Genomic DNA, 643 nt, shown 5'->3' with positions numbered 1-643 from the left:
CCGATTCGGGAAGTTGACGTTCCCGTCTGATCTTTAGCCCCATAATTATGCCGGGCATTCAGAGAAACAGACTCCTGCGCTTTTCCTTACTTGAAAATGCCTTCAGGGTAGTGGTCATTGGGGTTCGGTCCAACCAGGTGTTTCCGCTCCTCAAGGGCTTGTTCCCACACGCTCGTGTTATGAAAAGCACACGTGAATCACCAAATACGCATGCGTATAAAACGGATGCATGCCGAAGCTGTGGCAGGGCAGAAAGGTTAGGGAAGGGAGAGGATCCAGTGAGCGGAACTAGAATCAGTTACTCTTGTTTCGCCTTTTCTGTTTTCCTGGAAATGCAGAATGAAAAAAAAAGTCTTACAACTCCTCTCTGCAGCTAACACTTGAGAAAGAAGTAAAACATTTGCTGGAAGATTATGTGTTGTTACACTTACCCGGCAGAGCAGACACCATGATCACAAAGATGGTTTTCCCAGGGCGAGGCTCATCCATTTCCCTGCGGGTGTATTGACCCCTGCGATTTCCCCAAATGTGGGACACTCGACTGCGATTTGTGGTAGTGGGGGACTGCGTTCGCTCTATGCCCTGTAAAAACCAAAAGGTTGCGTCTTATGCGTTGGGATGCTAACTGAAAAGTCTGCAGCTT

General features: G+C 48.2%; 1 non-coding gene across 1 annotated transcript; it reads left to right on the top strand.

Moving 5' to 3' along the window:
* Positions 1-423: 423 nt before the first annotated feature.
* LOC115870271 lies at positions 424-585 on the top strand. Its single transcript, XR_004046638.1, has one exon. It is a non-coding gene; the product is annotated as a U1 spliceosomal RNA (small nuclear RNA).
* The last annotated feature ends 58 nt before the right edge of the window (positions 586-643 follow it).

Source organism: Echinops telfairi, unplaced genomic scaffold (assembly GCF_000313985.2).
Source record: "Echinops telfairi isolate 266 unplaced genomic scaffold, ASM31398v2 ScPeMD7_443;HRSCAF=831, whole genome shotgun sequence".
In the NCBI taxonomy this organism is placed as follows: domain Eukaryota; kingdom Metazoa; phylum Chordata; class Mammalia; order Afrosoricida; family Tenrecidae; genus Echinops; species Echinops telfairi.
This window is presented reverse-complemented; position numbering and strand designations above follow the sequence as displayed.